Source organism: Pleurodeles waltl, chromosome 6 (genome assembly GCF_031143425.1).
Source record: "Pleurodeles waltl isolate 20211129_DDA chromosome 6, aPleWal1.hap1.20221129, whole genome shotgun sequence".
NCBI classification, from domain to species: domain Eukaryota; kingdom Metazoa; phylum Chordata; class Amphibia; order Caudata; family Salamandridae; genus Pleurodeles; species Pleurodeles waltl.
This window is the reverse complement of record NC_090445.1, coordinates 1,690,940,273-1,690,956,410: the sequence shown is the minus strand read 5'-3', so window position 1 is coordinate 1,690,956,410 and position 16,138 is coordinate 1,690,940,273.

Sequence of the window (16,138 nt, the reverse complement as noted above, 5' to 3'; positions counted from 1 at the left end):
TGTAACCCTTTGCACTACATTATGCCTGCACCAGGCATAATGTATGTAAAGGGGACGTTCCCCCATTATGAGGGGGCGAAAAAATGCGCAAGGAAATCTATCAGATGTCCTTGCATCATTTTTTATGGCACTTTTAACGCCTGCTCAGAGCAGGCATTAAAAGGGGGCTTCCATTATTTATAATGGGCCCCAATGTACTCTGCAGGAGTAGCGCCAATATTTTGGAGAGTACATCGATAGCGTCATGAAAAATTAAGCTATTGCTCCCTATCCTGCACCATGGTACGCCGTATTTTAAATACAGCGCACACATGGTGGTGGGAGGGGGGTGCAGCACCACTTTTCTTAAATATGCCCCAATATTTTGTACTGGAAGAGTACACTTCAGGTTTAATGCCTGGGCTAGACATAATGCAATAACCATTGTGTCATGGTGCAAACGTGTGTGTGTGCACTAGGAAGGTTCAAAGGGCACCTGCACTAAGGAAGACAGCAGCAGCAGCTGCACCACATTTTATGAATATGTGTTGGACCTGGCCCTCTCTACAGGGACACCCCAAAACATTTCACCTTTACCCTCAATTTTTATGATGAATTTGTCGTTGCTGGCTTTAGGACTCAGTGCACTTTACCACTGCTAACCATTGCTAAAGTGCTTGTGCTCTCTACTCTAAACATGGTAGAATTGTCTTCCACCAAATTGGCCTATTTAATTTACTTGTAGATACCTAGTAAAGTGTTACTACATGTGTCCAGGCCCTTTAATTTATATGCCACTAGATTGCCTGCTGTACTGTTTGTGCCAGCCACTTAAGTATTCTTTTAAGCATGTCTCAGGCCTGCCATTGCAATCTGTGTGTGAAGGTATAATCTCCCATAATGACCTAGCAAAATAAACCTTTTGTTAGGCCTAAATCTTCCTTTTTAATAGATCGAATTCACCCCAATTGTAGCACCTGGACAGCCCACAGGTCAGGGGACAGTGTAGTTGAAAGGTAGGACATGTATTGTTAAGTTGTACATGTTCTTTTAGTGGAAACTCTTACATTTGCTTTTCATAACTGTAAGGCCTGCCTCCACATAAGATAATATTTGAGTTACCTTCTTATATTTAATAAGTGATATTTTAAAAGGTAGCAAGTAACCAGTTCATGTTTGGTGTCTTTGCAACTGTACTGAAAAATCCTCTCTCGTGGTGAAGTCAGATTTTAAATTACAATTTTGAAAATGCCACATTTAGACAGTTGGCATGTTCCTGCTGTAGCCATTTAGTGCCTGCAGAATGTCTAGGAATCACATGATTGCATGTTGCTGACAGTTGAGCTTTGTCTATTCCTCCTAGACAGCCAGACACAATGAAGTGTATAGGTGTGACTGGATGGGAAATCACTGGCTGCATGGGACCGTGGAGCTGGTCACAGGCCTATTTACACTTAAATTGACTGTGTCCTGCCTCCACACATAGGGCTGCATACCCATTGTAGTTAGTCTGGGGACCGGGAAGGGAAGGGAGGACATCTGTGTACTTCAAGAGAAAACCTCTAGAAGCTTTTCCCACTTCAAAGGAAGACCAAGGTATAAATATTGGACCTCAGAAACCAACTTTTCAGAACGCCGATGTACCTGTGTGCCAGGAAGAAGTACTGTTGTGCTGCTGAAAGGACAGCTGCTCTGAAGGACTGCTGCCCTGCTGCTTTGAAGGACTGCTGCCCTGCTGCTTTAAAGGACTGCTGCCCTGCTGACCTGCTACATGCTTCCCGTTTGGATGAGAAAGACTGGACCTTCATTTGTTGACCCAGGACCCCAAAAGTGACTCTAAGGGCTAGTTGGCTTGCTTCCTGATTAGAGCCTCAGGGACAGAAGGCTCCAACAAACTTGAACTCAGTACCTGGACTTTGCCACCTGTACTCTGCCATCTGTGAGTCCTACACTGCCAAGTGATGTCAACCCAGTCCTGAATCCTTGAAATTGGGCCTGAAGGTGCTCTACCAGCCCCTCTGCGGATCCAGCAGAACTGATTCATCTCTAGTGGTGGGCGATGAATTTTGCTCTGACAGCGGAGTTCGCTGACTTTTGCCCACTCCACACTCCATACGGAGCACAGAGTTCCGAAAAACTATGGCAGCTTGCCAACATTAGGTTGCCGAGCAAGACAAATCACACATTAGGCCATCTCTTGGTGAGATTTCTCAATGCAGGCGGTCACGGCAGGTCGGTACCGCACGCTTTGAGAAACCTGCCGCTTGGGTTGAGGAACCTGCCACTCGAGTAGAAAATCTACTCGAGCGTTTGAAAGAAGCAGTGCCCTCTTGTGCGGCGCATTGTGCTGTTTGCACTGATTTTACAGTGCAGGACAATATCCTGGTGCAGCCTCAACAATGACACAGTTTCTCACATCACAGCCTGACAGCTCCTCGGAATCAGGATGTGGAATTTTGCAAGCCCTTGTCTACAGGATCCTCGAAGACAATGCAGGACCTTACATCGCAGCTCTGCAGCTCCTCGAAACCCAAAGCATATCCTCAGCTGTGCAACACATCCTTGGCGCTGGAACTCACAATGCCCTGCAAACAGGGTGTAAGGAAATGGCTCCCTGTTGCAGTTACCCCCCACTTTTTGCCTGATACTGATGCTGACTTGACTGAGAGCGTGCTGGGACCCTGCTAAAAAGGCCCCAGCACCAGTGTTCTTTCACCTAAAATGTACCATTGTTTCCACAATTGGCACACCGATAAGTCCCTTGTAAAAGGTACCAGTGGTACCAAGGGCCATGTGACCAGGGAAGGTCCCTAAGGGCTGCAGCATATGATGTGCCACCCTAAGGGACCCCTCACCTAACACATGCACACTGCCATTGCAGATTGTGTGTGTTGGTGGGGAGAAAAAGGCAAAGTCGACATGGCATCCCCTCAGGATGCCATACACACAAAATACTGCCTGTGGCATAGGTAAATCACCCCTCTAGCAGGCCTTACAGCCCTAAGGCAGGGTGCACTATACCACAGGTGAGGGCATAGCTGCATGAGCAATATGCCCCTACAGTGTCTAAGTCTATTCTTAGACATTGTAAGTACAATTGTGGCCATATTAAGTATATGGTCTGGGATTTTGTCAAAAACGAACTCCACAGCTCCATAATGGCTACACTGAATACTGGGAAGTTTGGTATCAAACTTCTCAGAATAATAAACCCACACTGATGCCAGTGTTGGATTTATTAAAAAATGCACACAGAGGGCATCTTAGAGATGCCCCCTGTATTTCACCCAATTGTTCAATGCAAGACTGACTGGTCTGTGCCAGCCTGCTGCTGAGAGACAAGTTTCTGACCCCATGTGGTGAGGGCCTTTGTGCTCTCTGAGGACAGAAACAAAAGCCTGCTCGGTGGAGGTGCTTCACACCTCCCCCCTGCAGGAACTGTAACACATAGCAGTGAGCCTCAAAGGCTCAGGCTTCGTGTTACAGTGCCCCAGGGCACTTCAGCTAGTGGAGATGCCCACCCCCTGGACACAGCCCCCACTTTTGGCGGCAAGTCCAGGGGAGATAATGAGAAAAACAAGGAGGAGTCACCCACCAGTCAGGACAGCCCCTAAGGTGTCCTGAGCTGAGGTGAGCCCTGCCTTTAGAAATCCTCCATCTTGATTTTGGAGGATTCCCCCAATAGGAATAGGGATGTGCCCCCCTCCCCTCATGGAGGAGGCACAAAGAGGGTGTAGCCACCCTCAAGGACAGTAGCCATTGGCTACTGCCCTCCCAGACCTAAACACACCCCTAAATTGAGTATTTAGGGGCCCCCAGAACCTAGGACGATAGATTCCTGCAACCTAAGATGAAGAAGGACTGCTGACCTGAAGCCCTGCAGAGAAGACGGAGACACCAACTGCTTTGGCCCCAGCCCTACCGGCCTGTCTCCTCAACTTCGAGAGAAACTGCAACAGCGACGCACTCCCCAGGGTCCAGCGGCCTCTGAAGCCTCAGAGGACTACCCTGCATCTAAAAGGACCAAGAACTCCTGAGGACAGCGGCCCTGTTCCAAAGAAACCAAAACTTGCAACAAAGAAACAACTTTAAAAGGACTCCACGTTTCCCGCCGGAAGCGTGAGACTTTCCACTCTGCACCCGATGTCCCCGGCTCGACCTGCGGAGAAACAACACTACAGGGAGGACTCCCCGGCGACTGCAACCCCGTGAGTAGCCAGAGTTGACCCCCCTGAACCCCCACAGCGACGCCTGCAGAGGGAATCCAGAGGCTCCCCCTGACCGCGACTGCCTGCTTCCAAGAACCTGACGCCTGGTAAAGACACTGCACCCGCAGCCCCCAGGACCTGAAGGATCCGACCTCCAGTGCAGAAGCAACCCCCAGGTGGCCCTCTCCCCTGCCCAGGTGGTGGCTACCCCGAGGAGCCCCCCACCTTTGCCTGCCTGCTTCGCTGAAAAGACCCCTGGGTCTCCCATTGAAACCTATTGCAAACCCGACGCCTGTTTGCACTCTGCACCCGGCCGCCCCCGTGCCGCTGAGGGTGTGCTTTTTGTGCTGACTTGTGTCCCCCCCGGTGCCCTACAAACCCCCCCTGGTCTGCCCTCCGAAGTCGCGGGTACTTACCTGCTGGCATACTGGACCCGGGACACCCCCTTTTCCATTGAAGCCTGTGCGTTTTGGGCACTACTTTGACCTCTGCACCTGACCGGCCAGGAGCTGCTGGTGTGGTGACTTTGGGGTTGCCCTGAAACCCCAACGGTGTGCTACCTTGGATCCAACTTTGAACTCTACAGGTGGTTTACTTACCTGCAAAACTAACAAATACTTACCTCCCCCAGGAACTGTTGAACTTGGCACTGTGTCTGGTTTTAAAATAGTTTATTACCATTTTTGCCAAAACCGTATATGCTATTTTGCTGATTCAAAGTTCCTATGATACCTAATTGAAGTACCTTTCATTTGAAGTATTGATTATAAATCTTGAACCTGTGGTTCTTAAAATAAACTAAGAAAAATTATTTTTCTAAATAAAAACCTATTGACCTGGAATTGTCTTTGAGTGTGTGTTCCTCATTTATTGCCTGTGTGTGTACAACAAATGCTTAACACTACCCTCTGATAAGCCTACTGCTCGACCACACTACCACAAAATAGAGCATAGAATTATCTCTTTTTGCCACTATCTTACCTCTAAGGGGAACCCTTGGACTCTGTGCATGCTATTTCTTACTTTGAAATAGTGCATACAGAGCCAACTTCCTACACAGGGCCTATTGTACTCTGTTCAGCAGGCCTAACTAGGTCCTTGTAGCCAGCCCACACACCATCATGGCTGGCCTAAACTTGTAACTTTGTCCCAGTCCGGTTCGACCAGATATCCACAGCTGATCAATGAAATCTTTAAAAATGTATATCTCTGGTTCTTCCAATTGGATTATTGTTGTTCTGATCTTGTTTTATTTCTTAAAAATTACTTTTTTTTTTAATCTGGTGTTGGATCCTTTTCTGATGTATTTTCACTGTGTTACTGTTTGAAGTGTTGCACGGATAGTTTATACATTGGCTTTGAATTAAGCCTGTGCCAAGCTATCGGAGCACAGAGCACAGGTTAAATTAGGGTTTGTGTGAGATCACCCTAACGAGGATTGTGGTTCCTGCTTGAGTAGGGCTTCAATTCCTTCAACTATTTACCCATTTTCTTACATATGGCTGTGAGCTTCCCTCCCCTTGTACAACTCAGCTCAGCAACTGCTGGTCTGCGTTGTAAATCGTGATTAGAAGTGGTGCAGTATTATGGCAGTCAGCACTTTTGGATGCTGTAATAATACCACATATATCCACCTGCTTAAAGCAGGATTATACATTTCCAAAAGAAGGGCCTGGAGTTACAGGTTTACATGTGTAAATTGGTGCAATAAATTCAATGTCAAGTTACAATCCCATGTCATTAGTGGAAATAAGTATCTGTAACACCTTGTGCAATAGAACTGTTCATAAATAACAGTCATAAATTATAGAAATAACACTCGTAATATTGGACTTAGTATTGTTTCCAGACATTTCTCACCAGTTCTAAAAATATGAACTTGCTGATTCCGATTACTTGTTGGTAGCCTTCTCTGCTTCTTCACAAAGGACCCCATTTCAAGTGCCCTCCACTTTCTGATGCGGCTGGTAACTCGGTTAGCGACCCCATCGGAATTTACGAGTTTTGCAGAAAAACTATAGACTTGTCCGGTTTCACCTGGAGCACTTGGCTGTTCCAAACAGCTGAAAGTTTAAAAAGAAACTTTGTGGAGACATGATTGGGGATTTGGGGGTGAATTGTACCCGGAATTAAGGATTAATCCTCCAGTAATTCCCCCTTTCTCATTGGAACCCCAGGGTTTTGCCAATGAATGTGTCAACCACAGATTCAGTGAATTAGAAAATTCCTTGGGTTTTAATATGTAAGGAGTTACTGTTCCCCAGCAGGATTTTGGAAATTGGGAACTACAATAAAGAAACTTCCTGTACATCAGTTGCACAGTGCCGTCCAATGGGTTAAACGTTAATGCTGCCTGACGAGTCTACACTTTAGGAGTTTCACACAAATACAACACTAGAACACACGTACAAAACCCATTCTCACGTAAACACACATGGTTCTAGGAGTGGAGAAACTTGAGCGTCTCCTCTTTGAAACTCCGCGAACTTTCATGAAGTTTGTGACTCCTTTTTTTTAAAGGTGGAGGTTAAAATAAATTAAATAGAAGTATAGGTCTTCATTGGAGAACCTCCCATTGCCCTCTCCCACCAAAAGAAAAACGTATGTGGGGGCCACTTTTTGATAATTACCATCGGCGAAGGTCTGTAAAGTTCACAAGCTTAACAACTTTATGTAGTGCCAGAGTTATGATCCTGTAAGGCTTTGCTGTCTTTTCAATTTCACACATGGTATTTATTTTCTTGTGTATTATTATTATTATTATTATTATCATTATTATTATTATTACTACTATTGGTGTCATTATTGTATTATTGTTATTGATGTTATTATTGTTATTATTATTAATATTATTATTGTTCTGTTGTTATTATTATTATTATTATTATTATTAATGCTATTATTATCGTTCTTGTTATTATTATTATTATTGATGTTATTATTGCTATTATTATTGTTCTTGTTGTAATTATTTTTATTATTATTATTGATGCTATTATTATTGTTATTATTATTATTATTATTGTTCCTGTTGTTATTATTATTATTATAAGCATTATTTTATTCTTATGATTATAGTTGTTGCTGTTATCATTATTATTATTATTGATGTTATTATTGTTATTATTATTATTGCCATTATTATTATTATTGTTAATATTGTTATTATTATTGTTCTTGATCTTGTCATTATTAATATTGTTATTATTATTATTGCCATTATTATTATTATTATCATTATTGTTGTTGCTGTTATTATTATTACTACCATTATTGTTATTGTTGTTATTACTATTATTATTATTGATATTGATATTATTATTGTTCTTGATATTATTATTGTTATTATTATTATTATTAATAGTGCTGTTGCTGTTATTATTATATTATTATGATTATTATTATTGATGTTATTATTGTTCTTATGATAGTTCTTGTTAATATTATTATTGTTATTATGTTTGTTCTTGTTCCCGCTATGATTATTAATGTTGTTGCTGTTATTATTGTTGTTGTTGCTGTTATTATTATTGTTATTGCTGTTATTATTATTATTATTATTGTTATTATTATTATTACCATTATTATTATTACTGTTATTATTATTGTTGCTGCTATTATTATTATTATTATTATTACCATTATTATTATTACCATTATTATTGTTGTTGCCGTTATTGTTGTTGCTGTTGTTATTATTATTGTTCTTGTTTTATTATTATTATTATTATTGTTATTGCTATTATGACTACCATTGTTATTATTGTTGTTGTTGCTAGTATTATTATTGTTATTGTTCTTGTTGTTATTATTATTTTTATAATGACCATTATTATTATTGTTATTATTGTTGTTGTTGCTGTTATTATTATTGTTGTTGCTGTTGTTATTATTATTGTTCTTGTTCTTATTATTATTATTACTACCATTATTATTATTGTTATTATTGTTGTTGTTGTTGCTGTTATTATTATTATTATTGTTGTTGTGGTTGTTATTATTGTTGTTGTTATTATTATTATTGTTATTATTGTTCTTGTTCTTGGTATTATTATTACTATTGTTATTATTATTATTACCTTCATTATTTTTGTTGTTGTTGCTGTTATTCTTCTTCTTATTATGATGACGATGTTCGGAACACTGACAGCAGGGTAGCAGAGCGAGCTGGCCTCTCGTGGCTCGCATCTTTGCATGAGATCTGCACGTGAAGCCGGGGCAATGCATCACGCTAACAATAGCAACGGCGCCGTTATTGTCAGGTTTGTTACTCTTTTGAATAGCAGCAGCTGCAGCAGAGATGGCAGTAATGATGCATCCGATCCCTGTGGTTTACCCTTGTACTCCCTGGGCCTGAAAGCTGACCTCCGGCTCCTACCGAGAGGACCTGCAGGTGGTGCCGCCCACCGAAGGGGCTGCAGGAAGCCAGCCCAGAAGCCCAGAGGCCCCCAGATTTCCCCACAAATGGATGCAGGCAGCCTGATCGCTTTCACATCAATACCCCTGGACTCTGTAAAAGGACACGCAGGCTCTTAAATATTAATGGAAAACGTGCATTAGCCACAATAAATATGTGCATCCTGGCACAAAGGGGTGAACAGTGACACTAATGGGGGAAGGAAGTGACTTTCTACCTAATGTGTTTGAGGGCCCCTCACTCTCGTGGAAACTGTAGCCATATCGGGCTCCCAAGGTCAGGGTTTAAATGCCTAAAGTACCATTTCACTGGCCTTAGGGTGTGACTGGTGCACCATGCAGGCATTTTAAGCATTTAATGCATTCATTCAGAATTGTGAATAGTATCAACCTATATATACTAGCCCATAATCTTAGATCTGCTCAATTCTACCCGTTGTTGGGTAGGTCTGCGATAGATCACTGTGGTGGTAGGTCGCGAGGACTATGCAGGGATTTCTTCACGTTTCTACTGCAGAACAAACTTCATGAACCCACTACATGTCTTCATGGCCCTGTCTAGATTGGGCAGGATGGTGGCCACTCATTTCTAATGGCAAAGGATGTGCTGGTAACACCACTCATTCCCTCTACAGAGAATTCTGTAGATGACCAAAGTTGCATTCCGTGAGATAGTCCTTGGCATAGAAGCTGTCTTGGCCACCTGGGATTGAGATCCGCCACAACACCAGGGGTAGAGCAAGTAACATTGCACACCTTGGTCCACTTGCAGAAACTGAACTGGGTGCCACTACATAATTTGCATCAAGTAGATATCACAGACTTCACATTGAGTGACATTTGACCCAAGCTCCATCAAAGGAAGTGACGTAATTTTGTACAACTGGGATAACTGTTACCAGGCAGACTAGGATTTCATGTCAAAGCCAGTTTTGCAGGCGAAATTGCTCTTAATGAGGAAAAAATGTGATTTTGTGCTCCCTTGATGTTGGACTGTGCGTTCATGCAGCTTCAATTTAGACAGCCTGTGCTTGATTCGTGTTTGTGTGGTGCTGTTGGTGGTAAATACAACTTTGTTCTTTGTAGTGTGCAGTTTGAAATACGAACTCAACATATTTTTATTAGAATACATCTTTGTCTGCAGTGACCTTGCATGACCTCACTATGGAGCAGCAGGCACAAGACACTCAACAAATTTCATAAATACACACTTGGCATAAGGAAAGGCTGTGCCCCCACATCAGCAGTCTACATTGTGCGAACTATCACAGCAGCCTTAAAATTATGATCATTCATACAGATGTACAGTTCCACAGCAGGAGGTCCATCTGACTTTGCCTAACCTGTCAATGACAGGTCTACAAGAGGCCATGCACAATGATGGCATCACGATGCTCCATTTCGGTGCTGTCAGCCCATCTATACCCCAAGTTTAGAGGTATCATAAACACTGAGGGATATTTACTGACAATTGACAGTCCCTACATGGGAGGATATCCTATTTGCAATTTCAAGGCTGTAGTGGAGCACCAGATGGAATGGGGCTGTCAGTGGGCAGATTAAGCTAGTATTACAGGGCTTCTTACTTTGAACTGTACGCTTCAGGGGTGGACACTGTTTGACCTGGCCCTTTTTGCTGGGTCATTCCCAAACCTTTTGCCTTCCTCCTGTGTTTCTGACCTCTTTTTGTAGGCTCTAGGACTCTGGGCATTTTATCACTGCTGAGCAGTGCTAAAGTGCACATGCTCTCCCTTCTAAACTTGGTATGATTGGCGTACACCTGATTGGCACATTTAATTTACCTGGAAGTCCCTTGTACAGTGGTAAACCTCATACCCAGGGCCTGTAATTAAATGCTGCTAGTGGGCCTGCAGCGCTGCTTGCCCCACCCACAGAAGTAGCCTTTCCAACCTGTATTAGGCTTGCCACCACAGTGTCTGCATGCACAGTTTGCTGTCACAGTGGCTTGGCATCTAAATGTACTTGCCAGGCCTGTAACTCCCATTTTACTACATATAGGTTACCCCTAAGGTGGGCCCTAGGCATTGTGCTGCACAGATAAGAGCTAGGACATGTGCCTTATTGTGTGGCCTGTCCTAGTAATAACAAACAGCCTATTTGGTTTCTCTCTGCTGTCAGTGCTGCTTCTCTCATTAGGTTGCATTAGAAAATGCCCTTGCATATGCCTAAGTAGCATTTTTTGATCTATGAGGAACAGCATGTTTGCTGTTTAAAATGGTAGTGAAATGCTGCTTATTGATGTAAGTGGATTTTGTATTACCATTATAGAAATGCCACTTTTAGAAAGTGGACATTTCTCTCTGCTCATGGTTCTTGTGCTGCAGTCTGACTCCAATCCACATCTGGCGTAGGGTGACAGCTGGGCTTTGTTCTTACTTTCCAAAGAGCCATCACACAGGGAGGGTGGGGGTGTAACAAGACTACATTTGCAGACTGAATAGTTTCCCTGGGTGGTGAGAGGGAGAGGCGGGCGATCTTACATTTGTAGAGGCTAAGTCCTGCCCTTACACAAAGGGCTCATCACCCCCTACTGATGTCTGGAGCCAGGGCTGGGGTTGAAGGGGGTGTTGTGCACTTCTGAAGTTCCTTTGAAGTGCCTCCTGAGATCAAAGAGAAAATGAGTATAAGTATAGGGGTTGTTCCCCATGCTTTTAGACACTGATGGACACTGCGTGGACCTGCCAGAGGAACCTGATATGCTGCTTTGAGAAAGCGCCATCAGAACGGAACTGCTGGTTGCGCTGACCTGTGGCCTGCTGGGTCACAAGAGGAACTGTAGTTTTGCCAAAGGACCCTGATGTGCTGGCCCACTGCTTGTTGTACTTCTTCTTTGGCCCTTCCTCAGTAGTCTCCAGGGGGCTGGGTGGTGTGCTCTCCTTCTGCCCCCCTGTTTTCTACTTTGTAGCGCTTGGAAAAGTGCTGTACTGGGTGCAGGAAGACCACCTGGTGTTAACAAGCCTGGTGCCGAGTTCTGATGACAACGCAAGGAAAACCCTCTCTGTCCTGAAGGTGTGGACAAAGGTGAGGAGTTGGAGTGCTCCTTGGCCACCACCTCTCGACTTCCTGTTACTTTGCTGGTTTGTGGCTTGCTGAGAAAGGTGAGTGCACCCGGCCTTTTGTGGTGTTCACACAGCCCCCTTTTTTGTTCCTTTTTCTCTCGGAGAGCGGGTGGCTGCTATGTGTAGAAAGCAGGGAGAAGCACCACCTGCAGCCCCCCACGGGCCACCAAGGAGCAGCAACATCGCCCATCGGAGATCCCCCTGGTCGTGCCCAATCTCTGCAGTGACAGAGGGAAACTGCCATTGCTGTGTATACTGCTGGCTCAGAAGGACAGAGTGCAGTACGCCTGACTGCTTTTCTCTGATGGGCATACCCGAACAAGAGGGAAGCCCTTGTTCCCATCACTGTGGCTGGGTGGGGTCGCGTTCTGGCAGGAGTGCCAGAGATTGTGTGTTCTAGGTAGTGGACGGCTGCCTGGAAGGTTTGCTTGGTGTTCGGTTCTGTGCAGGGGACCCAGAGAGGTCTCCCCACTGTTCGGAGAACTGTGTGTGCCCTTCTACAATAGAATTACTTAGGGTCCCTGGTGCCTTGCTTGTTTTGGTCCGAGATGAGGGGACGGGACGAAAACCACACTGGAGGCCCCATCCCGCTGGGGGTCATTTTACGGCACTAATGTAACCAGAGAACAGGAGCTCCTGGTCCTGACATAGTGGACAGGGATCCACTAGATAGTCTACGAAAGGAGCACAGGTGCGCGATCACCCTCATATAATCAGGCTTGTTGGTGATGACTATGTGACCCGTATTGTGTGCTTGTGTTCCATTTCACCCTCAGTGTTGCTACTGTATCATTTGTTCAGACCTGACCTAGGATATATGTTGTGCTGCCATGATTGGGGTGATGTGCATAATTGCAGCATCTGCCTAGTCTACAATGGGAGGGTGGGTAATGTATTATATGACTTGTGCAATATTGTAATGTTTCTCTCTATGTCACTTATAATGATGATGACCTGACAACTGCTTGCTTTGTCGGGCGTTACTGATTTATGTGATGATCTGACAACAGCATCCTTAGCAGAGTATTACTGATTTAAGTCGTTTTGGTCTATGATGTTTTGTGCTTATGCAATACAGTTTATCTTTATATAAGTTATTGTGAATTCTCTTTTGTGGTGTATTTATTGCATCACTGGGTTGTGTGTGTTTTGTAAATGCTTTACACATTGCCTCTGGGATAAGCCTCACTGCTCGTGCCAAGCTACAAGGGGGGTAGCGGGGGTTATCCTAGGTGTGTAGCTCCCTTGCCCTGACTAGAGTGGTGGTTCCTGCTTGGCTTAGGTGCCTACCCCAGCCAACCAGGAACTCAATTTCTAACTGCCACAGACGTACCATAAAAATATGTTACTTTAAATTAGGCAGAACAAAAAATCACCGAAAATATATGTGTGTATACATGACCTACTGGCGATAGTCAGTAGACAGTTATAGTTAGGACCAACTTTTCCCACAGATGAAGTGTTTTTTCTTTTGCTAATAACTTTGGTGCCGTTTGTCGAATCTTGACCCAATTTTCAAAACTCGTAAGCTAGTTACTTCAGCTGCAGTCTGGAAAGTTGCAGGCTGGTTTGTTAAGTGGGGGTTGAGAAACGCTAGTCCTAAAACTATATTTCCCCATGTAACATGAAATGAATATGGGGATTTTGCATTTTTTGAACATGACTACAGCCTTAACCCTAGCTGAATGGATTTACACCAAATTTGGCAGAAAGCTAAATCTTGGTCCAGAAAGATCTCTTCTTGTTGTTTGGTGTAAATTGTTCAGTAGTTTTGGAATTATTAAAGAAATAAAAATATAGATACCTAGAGGAGCAGATCTTTCACGGATCTACCCAGGGGTATCCGTGCATACCTACGGAGGATTCACAGATCCAGGTGAAAAGCAAGGACCTGATTGGCTGGCAGCAACCTAAAAGGAAAGTTGTGGCTGCCATTTTGTTTCTTTGCTGGGCCCCTGGGGGAGAAAGCATAAATAAAAACATGCATAAGGGTGTCAGGATACCTCTAAAAACTTTTTTATTGGCTGACCTGCAAATCCACAGATCCACCGTGACCCCCAGTGTAAATCCACAATGGATCTTCAGATCTGAAGCCCAGTAGAATAAAAAAAACTCAACCATTCACACACCATACCCGTGCTGCGCACAGCCAATGGCTGTGTGCTATATGGGGTTGGGTGCATGTGGGGTTGGTTTCCAACAGCCAACCCCTCCTGAGCACAGCCAAAGACTGTGAATGGTAGTTGTTGTACTAACAAAAGGCAACTACATATTTCTGTATAATAATCAAAACATAGAAATTTACTCAAAAAGCAACGGTTACGGGGACATTATAGTTAGGTTCACATTTTACCCACACAAAACCACAGAAATATAGGAATATAGTTATAGGTATACTTATCTGAAGAAACTATGACTTGTGCCGTTAAGTAAATTTAGGTCACATGTTATAATTTTATATATATATCTTCACTAAGAAAACAAAAGTTGGAGCAATGTTATAGTTGAGTGAAATGTTCAGTAACAACTAACTTTTTAAACCCTAAAAACCACAGAAATTCACCAGTTTATAGTTAAAGTTATCTGAAGTAACTGTAACTCGTGCCCTAAAGTAACTATAACTCGCACCCCTACCATGCACAGTTTTCTCATCAATAACTTTATTGTAAATGTTGCACGGATATTATCAATGATGTCATAGAAGATGTAATGAGTGATGTAATGTGTGGGGTCATTAGTAGTGCATGGCGAGGGCGCTTGTTATAGTTACCTTAGGACACAGGTTATAGTTGCTTGATATAACTGTAACTATAACTGGTGAATTTCTGTGTTTTTTAGAGTTTAAAATGTTATGCTGTTACTGAATATTTCACCTTACTATACTGTTACTTTGTCCATTTTTTATTGATGTCTATGGTGTTTTAATGTGATGTAATATTTTAATACCATATGTAAATCCAAGCCCCTGCCGCCCACAGCAGGGGTTTGGTTGCAGGCCCTGGCCTGCAAAAGGCATTGCAGCCAGCCCCCTGCATGAATCCAGCCCCCCACAAAGGCAGCCAATCCTACGTTGCACAGGTCCTTCTGTCATACACACGGAGGTTGGCCACAGGTTCTGGCCAGCAGCCAGGACCTGTGGGTAACCCCTGGCATGCAAACAACCCCAGCCTATGTGCAACCTTTGGCTGTGTGCGGAGGGGGGCCGCTTCACAAGGACTTTGGCTCCATCCCTCAGGGACAAATATAATAAAAAAGGATAGGGGGTGAGTGTGGGCCCCCTCCTCGATCCTAATTCGGCCCCGGGGATGCCATCCCTCGGGGCATGTCCTTTCATTAGGTGGATGTTCCAGTGGCCACTCAGGGCCCCCACCAAGCACAACAATGGGGAATACAGGAGGATAACCAGGGCCCCACATCCTCTGTCAGCTCCCCATGGTACAGGAGCCAGCATTGCTTCCTCGCAGAAGGAGCAGCTGCATTTATGCTGTTCCCTCCAGGTGGGAGCAATATGTTGATCTATTTATTTTCTCATATGGGAGCAGACTTTGGCCCTCATTACGACCCTGGCGGTTTGTAACCGCCAGGGCCGCTGGACGCGGAGGCACCGCCGACAGGCCGGCGGTGTCCCGCGGGGCATTCTGACCGCGGCGGCTTAGCCGCGGTCAGAGAAGGGAAACCGGCGGTCTCCCGCCGGTTTCCCGCTGCCCCCAAGGAATCCTCCAAACTGCGCCGGCTTGGGGATTCCGACTCCCCCTCCCGCCATCCAGTTCCTGGCGGTTCTCCCGCCGGGAACCGGATGGCGGGAGGGGGAGTCGCGGGGCCCCTGGGGGCCCCTGCAGTGCCCATGCCAACGGCATGGGCACTGCAGGGGCCCCCGTAAGAGGGCCCCAAAATGTATTTCATTGTCTGCCTTGCAGACAGTGAAATACGCGACGGGTGCAACAGCACCCGTCGCTCCTTCCCACTCCGCCGGCTCGATTACGAGCCGGCATCCTCGTGGGAAGGGAGTTTTTCCCTGGGCTGGCGGGCGGTCTTTTGGAGACCGCCCGCCAGCCCAGGGAAAAACTCATAATACCCTCCGCGGTCTTCTGACCGCGGAGTGGTATTATGGAGGGCGGAATTCTGGCGGGCGGCCTCCGCCGCCCACCGGAATCGTAATGAGGGCCTTTGTGTTTGAGCCTATTTGGAAGGAGTTTTAAAAATGCTCCCACCAGGTGGGAGCAAACACAATTTGCCCTGCCTGCACTGGTGCTGTTAGGGAAACAGCTATGTTACAGGGGTGGGATCCCTGTGACAAAGTGTGTGAGCTGACTCCAGGGGACAGCCCTTGGCACCATTAATTCTTTAGTGCGCACTACCTCCCTGGTGCGGGTCACGACCAATGGCCGACACCAGGGAGAGGGTTAAACAATCCTCTGATGCGTTTTCTTTTATCTAAAAATACCCCGAGAGACA